This window comes from Arvicanthis niloticus, chromosome 5 (genome assembly GCF_011762505.2).
Source record: "Arvicanthis niloticus isolate mArvNil1 chromosome 5, mArvNil1.pat.X, whole genome shotgun sequence".
NCBI lineage: Eukaryota > Metazoa > Chordata > Mammalia > Rodentia > Muridae > Arvicanthis > Arvicanthis niloticus.
The window spans coordinates 59,916,471-59,924,250 of record NC_047662.1 but is presented as its reverse complement, the minus strand read 5'-3'; the positions used below and the strand labels follow the sequence as shown (position 1 = coordinate 59,924,250).

General features: G+C 40.9%; 1 pseudogene; it reads right to left on the bottom strand.

Moving 5' to 3' along the window:
- Positions 1-282: 282 nt before the first annotated feature.
- LOC117708729 (uncharacterized) lies at positions 283-1,873 on the bottom strand (annotated as a pseudogene).
- Between the last annotated feature and the right edge of the window lie 5,907 nt (positions 1,874-7,780).

Genomic DNA, 7,780 nt, shown 5'->3' with positions numbered 1-7,780 from the left:
TCGAGGAAGAGAAGAAAAGAAAAATGGGGTGAAGGGTCAGGGTCTCTGTCATTTATTTGGGCTGTGACATAGATGTCAGGTAATGAATAAGAGGAACCACTGCAAACAGGTGAGGAATACTTTAGGACTGTGTGGCAGTTTCCATGGCAACAGACATAAGATGGTCCTTGTTCCCTAGGGATAACATTATCCCTGGATTCAGAGGCTATCTGTAAAACTCCTCTGATGATAACAGGTAGGACACAATGAAGTTGTATTAGGGAAGATATGATTCGTGGACAGTTAGGTTGCAGTGGTAAGTGATGATGAAACATGGCACTTCACATGCTGTTTGAGGTACTCCAATCTGGAAAAGCTTTTGTTGCACATGGGACATGGGTAGTGCCTCACACCACTGTGCTTTTGTTTGTGTCTCTTGAGTTCTCCTGAGGTGAAGAATTTCCATTTGCATCCAGGCTTATTGCATGCATAAGGCTTCTCACCAGTGTGTCTCTTCATGTGGTTTTTGAGGTCTTGAGCCTTTTTGCAAGATTTCTGACAATCCTGGTAGGTACAGGAGTAACACTTCAAAGGATAAGGGATCTTCAGGGATACAGGGCTCTGTGTCTTGAGGTCTAAGTTCATTTCTGGAAGCTGTTTCTGGACCAAAGTTGAAGCTAAAGAGTTTTCCTGAGCTTGTCTTTGGATCAAAGGGGAACTTGAATGACATGAGGATTCACCCACATATGGGGCTTGGTTACTAAGTAATGTCACCCGAGAATCAAGGTTTTCTTCAATATTGGGTGTTCCACTTTGACATGGGTAGACATTCTGATCAACAGAGGTCTTCATCTGACCCAAGTAGAATATCTCTTTGGAACTGGAACTTATCTCTGAATGCCAATCCAAGTTGTCTTCTGCACTGGATATTGTCCTGTTAGTCTCATGAAGAGTTGTGTCAAAACTGGAGGTTGGTATCTGAAAGTCATAGAGAGGCTAGCAATCAATTGGACTTATCACCTGGTGATTCCTAATCAAATCCTGGTCACATCTGTAGTCTGATATCTGATACCCAGAGAGGGAGTGCTCATCACTGAGGAGATTCTCCTGACCTTTGCAGACATTCTGACCCCTTAAGAATGTCATCTGATAGGATTCGTTATCAGCTACTAGGTTCCTCTGTGAATCCCCCAAAGGATTCCATTCAGAAAAGGAGGTTATGATTTGATTGGGATGAAGGGCCTGGCTACAACTGGGTGCTGTCATCTGACTCTCATAGAGAGTCAGATGCCCTCCATTCCTGGTTCTTGTCTGACTCTAGTTGGAGGTCTGGTCACCATTGAAAGCCTTCTCAAGGTATTCTTTGAAAGTCTGGTTACATACAGAAGCAATGAATTGATCCACATTTGAGTCCTGGTCTGCATGGCTTCCAGAGAGAGCAATTTGATGATTACCACAGGCAATCCTCTGACTTTTACACATGGCTGTATTTTGGGTCAATCGAGTCTTGTCAGGGCTCAGTGTCCTCATCCAGTAGTCTTCGTTGTAGAGAGTCTCAGTGGTGGTGTCGATTACAGCTGTTTTCTGGGGATGAGAGAGGCAAGTCTCTGGGGTGCTGTTGAGATCCATAAGCTGAGAGCCTGCAGGAGATTTTTTTCTGCTCAGCAGACACATCTTGCTGGTTTACAGAGGCAGTTTCACATGGCTCTCCAAAATGGAAATCAATGGCTTTTGCTGGGTTTCCTGTTGAGTTCTGAGTACAGGCTGTTTCATGTGTGCTACAGGATGTAGATGCCATCTCTGTGTATTCAAAGGTAGGCATTTCTGAGCTCTTATCTGAAATAACCTGCCTGGACTCCACAGAGGAAGGCTGAGTGATTTCTGACACGTCCATATAGGATTCACAGAAAGCCTGGGAACTCTTTAAGTTCCTCCAACTGTTGAGAGAATGGAGAACAACTGGCTAAACTGTTCAGTTGTGAGAGCTTAAATTACTTAAGAATACTCACATTCAGGAGACAGAAGAAGTTAGGTGGTAGACAGGAGCAGGCAGAGAATGTGTGCTGGAGACCAGGGCTTCACACCTTTATTGGCTCTGATGAAGGTGGAATGGGCAGGAAAAACTTAGCTCCATAGCTCTGAGGTCTCCTTTTACAAAGCTCAGCCTGATGTGGTAAGAGCTTCTGAGTTGATGATTTGGGAGGACATACATGTTAGTGGGTAGAGCCCCATACCATGAGGATTTTCTTAAATATCTTATTTCTGGATCTTAGAATTTAGAAGGTGCTCCTGTTTACCTAACCTCTTAGGTGCTTTAGGTGTTAGCTTGCCTATGATTTACTTAATCGATAACATACACTTACAAGGTTGCATTCATCCATATTGAAAGAGATTGTGGAACAGGATTTGGACAGGAATAGTAGAGTTCAGGTGGGCTAGTGTTGGATGGAGAGAGTGAATGAAGAGACAATTGTATTGTGTTGTTGAAACCTCTTGCACTGGAGACTTAGAGATTACATGAGGGTAATCTTTAGTACTGGTGGATACAGAATCTGGTGTGGCCATTTTTGTAGCCAGGCACGTCTCCCTGGGGAAGTATTCTGCTGCATCCTGTTGTGTCCTGTGCTATGGGGTCACATCAAGTTTCTCAAATAACAGACTAATGTTAATAGAGAGGTTCACTCTCAGCTTACTGACAATAGGACCCCATTGTCTAGGACTATATCCACAGAGCGCATGAAACCTGGAGAGATCCAGCTGGTGCTAAGGATGGACTAAATGAGAGAAAAATTTAATTTTAAATGTAAAAAATGGGAATGGTGAAAGCAAGTATTTAAGAAAGAAAGAAGGATTGAAAGAAAGAAAAAGAGAAAGAAAAAAATTTAAAAACTCATATCATCATCATTACCATCATTTTGCACAACATGTATATCTGGGGGGAAAAAGGGGGAAGTTTTGATGGAAATATATGCTCTGGAAAGTAATTCAGAAACATGTAATAGAGGAGATTAAAACTTGGCAAGTGCCAGTGAAAGGGTTAAAATTTTTCAAAAACTCCTAACAGGCTGAGCAGAACCAAGAGTACAGGTCAGCTTGGTCGTGAGCTCTGTGTTTTAGGAACTTGGCTGACCACTAGATAGATGGTTGATTACAAATAGGCTCTTTGAGAATAACCTATACAAAATGTTCCCCATGACTGTTCCTTGGACCCTGTCACAAACTGAATAATGGGCTGGTACTTTCCACAGGTACTCTCCAATAACCCTCCTTTACTCCCCCTGGGTTGTGTTTTTCCCTCTGAGTTGTGGTTTTTGGCTTTAAATTCTCTCTGTCTCCATGGGTCTTGACCTCAGCATGTTGATCAAAATACACCTCTTACTGATTGCATCAGGTTCAATGTCTTGTGAGTTATTGGATGGCCATGAATTCCTAAGGCTTGGGTGAGGTCCTCCCTTCCTGGGGGCCTTACACCAGTAATAGCTTCCACTTTTTCACCAATTAGAAAATTCTCCAAAAAGTATCCTCTGGTGTTTTTGTGAAGGTATTATTGCATAGGCATCAATTTTGGTTCAACATTCAGCTTGTCTCTTCTCCCTGGAACCTCCTCCCACACTGAAGATTGTCCAGATATTATAGGACAACTCATTTTTACAAAAGACTTTTACTACTTCAATCTGGTCTCAAAGCCCTATGTTTTTGCCCCTAACTCCTGAGTGCAAAGGTTAAAAACACTTGCTTGAAAACTGCCCAAGGTCTCTATTTTTTAAAGCTTTTTTATTAGATATTTTCTTTATATTTCAAATGTTATCTCCTTTCCTGGTTTCCCCACCAAGAATCCCACTACCTCCTATCCCCTCCCCTTGCTTCTATGAAGGTGTTTCCCCACCCACCCAGCCATCCACTCCTGCCTCCCTGCCCTGGCTTTCCCTTACATCAGGGCATCAAGCCTTCACAGAACCCAGGACCTCTCCTCTAATTAATGTCCGACAAGGTCTCCATTTCTTAGTATTATCATACAGCACAGCTGTAGGCTGCTTTCTAATTGATACCATCCTACTTTCCTCAGTTTTTAACAACTTTATATTTTGATGTTTAAAATTGTTAACAAACAATAAAAAATATCAATGGAAAGACAATAAATTCATCCATAAATTAATTGAATCACCTGGCAAAGAAACCAGGGATTCCTTGAAGTCTTTTCTGTAAGTCCAAACAGGTGAAAACTGATCTTTGTGTGTGTGTTTCTTAAGTATCACCATAGTAGCTGGTGGGATTTACCATGATCTTTCTGAAAGATAAAAGTTGAAGGTGCAGAACCAAAACAATTTTGTGGCCCAAGAATTCACTGGGAATCCAAGTAAGGGGTTTAGCTGGACGGTGGTGGCCCATGCCTTTAATCCCAGCACTTGGGAAGCAGAGGTAGGCGGATTTCTGAGTTCAAGGCCAGCCCGGTCTACAGAGTGAGTTCCAAGGCTACACAGAGAAACCCTGTCTCAAAAAACCACACACACACACACACACAAAAAGTAAAGAAAAAGAAAAAAAAAAAAGACTAAGGGGTTTGCATTCAGGAGCTGAGTCCCAGTGTAATCATTTAAGGCAGGATTTCTAGATTTTTATCAGCACCTGGGTTCTTTGCTACATGTTCCAACCATTCACCTCTATTCTGAGTAAATAGTGGCATATATTTGAAATCCCTACCTTCCTTGGCCAGACTACTTGACTCCACTAGGGAATGGCTCTTTTGGATTCAAAAGTATGTCCTCTGACCCCAGTGCGACAGCTCTAACTCCCTATGTGTTGCCCACAGATGATGTCCATCAACTCCACAAGGAACTATTTTAAAATGCTGTATGGACACCTGTTTTCCTAATGTTTTCACCAAAACTTCTCCAAATGTTTCTTCCTATAGGACCCAGGCATGGTGGTAATTGTTGATGACTTGGAGTTGTGCAGCTCCTTTCCCCCTTCCCAGGGAGTGCTGGGCCCTTTAGGATTATGTTTTTTTTTTAAGCTTACCAAGGACATGAGATGGGCCAAATCCTTTAAGTTCAGACTCAATTTTAGAGAACCTGACCTATGTTTGAATTCAGGTAAACTAACAGGCTTGTACCTAGCATTAGTTTCCAAGTTTTCCCCTAACAAAACCTGAGCCTAGCTCCAGTCTCTAGGCTAATCCTCAAGAAGAGCAGTGTCTCCAGGTTATTCCAACAAACCTGCACCCCCAGGTTACAAGCTTTCCAATTAGATGCTTGTGCACTCACCCCCCCCACTTGCTGCTTACTATAAAGTCTTGCCCTGATAGTTATCTGGGGCTCCCCTATCACCAAATTCCTCCTGCATGATGATGATGCTTTGGAGGGGCCTGAGCCTGCTTGAATAGAATAAAAGCCTACTGTGAATTGCATCAGATTGGCTCCTGTTTGGTTTTTCTTTGGGGGGTGTTGGGGGGGCCGTTAACTTTTCCCAGCACTACAATTCCTATATCAAGCTCCTATATGCCCACCGAAATACAGAGAAAAGATAAATCATGTGGTTTAGAATGCTGTGTCCAAATAATTAAAGAAAAGTTACATACAAATTGTATAACATGGCTTTTTCATGAACATTTCACTCCACTCCTGTAGCATAAGTTAAATTTGTGATTTTTAAATAAATTTATAGAATCAACATTCAAAATTGACACAAATTTGTTGAAGGCAACATACCCCTATCATAATCGTGGTTTTCTGGATTCATAGAAATTATGCAATGAATCTTTCTCTATTTACATTGTCAAAAGGGGAAATTTTGTAAGTACTTACAGGCTGCAGTCCTGCTAATTCAACAATAGTTAACTAAAAATTAGAAGCTCAGTATTCTTTTAGCTTCTCAGTCACAGGACAGATCATCTCAGCTGGTCTTCTCTATAGTCTGGAAACTGGAAACAATCAGTTCCAGTGCCAGTGTAGGAATGGACGTGTGAAAAAGCTGAGGACAAGCTAATGAACAGGAAAAACTTTCTGCTTATACCTCCAGCAAAAGTTGTGTCCAAGATTAAAGGTGTATCTTCCTGGCTCAGGATCCAGAGTAAAAGTGTGTGTCTTCAGTCCTCAACGATCCTGGCTAGAAGTGGATTAACACAATCCAATCAGTCCCACACAGGTGTGTCCTCTTTTTATAGATCTTTGTTCTTTCCAGGTATTTTCAATTGAACAACCAAGTGTACACATCAAAAGCTTGGTCTCAGCAACAACAAAAAAAATGTAGTTTTAGCTCCCTAGAAACCTTAAAAGTAAACTACAACCCAGTATATTACATTTTAAATTCAGAAATCTATCAGGTGGACAGGATCACAATCTCTTCCTTCTCCCTGGTTGTCCAGATGTAGAACTGTTGGCTACCAGAGTTCATGTCTGGCTCATTGCCCCATGCTCCCCTTAATGTTTATGGAATTATATCCTATCTTTATGAAAGTTTAAATTAAATGTTCTCCAATGTAAGAGTTGTTATGGTCATAGAGTCTCTTTAAAGCAATGCCAACTCATTTATAACTAAAAATGTTGACAAAATTCAAGGATAAAGATAAATTTTGGGAGAAATATTGATCTTGTTCCACTGTGCAGTGGTACTTTGAGAAATGTCTTAATATTTGTAATTCTTCAGTACCTTAGTTAGAAATAATAACAATAAAGCCAACTTTTGTCACAGAAATGTGGCTATACTCTCATTAAGAAAGGGTCAATTAAGTAGATTTCCCCATGCAAAATAAGAAGTCTGTAGACCAGAAGGTCTAGTTTTTAATCCAAATATATTAATTTGTTTGTTTGTTTTGTCATCTACAAACAATATCAACATCTATTTGATATTGATAGAGTTGTGGATAAGAAACAATAAAACTTTATTAGGGAGGATGTTGTTTGTGGACAGTCAGGTTCCAGTGGAGAGTGATGATTGATTATGGCCTCTCTCATGCTGTTTGAGGTAATACAATCTGGTAAAGGTTTGTTGCACTTGGTACAGGGATAGGAACTCTCCCCACTGCTTTCTTTTCTATCTGTAGAAATCCATTGAGCAGGAGAATTTTCATGGGCATCAAGGAGCATTGCACACCTAGGACTGTTCACAGTATGTTTCCTACTCATGTGGAACTTCAGATATTGTGATGAGGGTGGAACAAGAAAAATTCTCTCAGCTGGAGCTCTAGAGCCTACATTTTCCCTGGAAGTATGTATGCGTTCAGAGTAATAGGCTTTAGTTGTCTCCTTTCTTTGGCACTAAAATTCATAGTTCTCACTCATGCTATGCTTCTCCTTCCATGCCCTTAAAATCTTGAAGTTGGTTGAATTTTCCTACAAAGTAGCCAGGAATTTCTTGATTTCATTAAGTTTCAGTAGGAAACTTTGTATCATTCCATCCATTTCACAGTAGTAATTTGAGGGGTTTTGTCATATCTTCCTTGATGAGGAAGTTCAGGTGCTGAAACAGCACAGTTGGGCCAAATAAATTCACTATAGACCCAGGCTGTAAGGCAATAAAATTTGTTCTCTGGAACCAAGTCCTTATCTAAACACCCAGGATGTGAATTTCTATAACTTATCAGCTGCTTGGTTATGGAGATTCATCTCCTTTACAGTTATAATCTAACCTCTTATGGGGGGGGGGGAGTGCTTATTATCTAGATTATTTACTTAATCTTTTCTTCCCAGACCCTTAAAAAGCTGAGGGAGTTTGTGTCTCCAAGCCAAGGCTGCAGGAGTTCAGTTAAACCATTTTCTGTAATGCTTAGTGAGGGGAAACACTACATTGGACATTCCATCCA